The following is a 342-nucleotide window of genomic DNA, read 5'->3' as shown; positions in this document are numbered from 1 at the left end:
ACTAAGGTTTATGCAAAAACAATTTTGAAAGTGTTTAAGTTCTCCCCCCCCCCCCCCCCCACCGTCGGTTGCAGCTAAAAGGATCTCATTACAGCAAAAACTCACCAGCCTGCAGTGTCACAGCTAACAGAGTGAGCTGTCAATTAACTCCCAGGGAACATGGCTCCTTACAGATTGTGCTTGCTAAGTGAATTTGGAATTCAGAGTTGACTCCTAGAGTCATTTTTTGAATGCCGCTGTTGGGCAGTGGCGTAACAATCACCATAGCAACCCAGGAGGCCGCTATGGGGGCACAGGGGGCCCCGCCTCCTCCAGCAGAGGTTCCGTCCTCCCCTCCCCCCC

The sequence above is a fragment of the Nanorana parkeri genome, unplaced genomic scaffold (assembly GCF_000935625.1).
Source record: "Nanorana parkeri isolate BGI_ZX_2015 unplaced genomic scaffold, ASM93562v1 scaffold1506, whole genome shotgun sequence".
Taxonomy (NCBI): Eukaryota; Metazoa; Chordata; class Amphibia; order Anura; family Dicroglossidae; genus Nanorana; species Nanorana parkeri.
The sequence above is the reverse complement of the archived record's forward strand: the minus strand, read 5'-3'. Positions refer to the sequence as shown.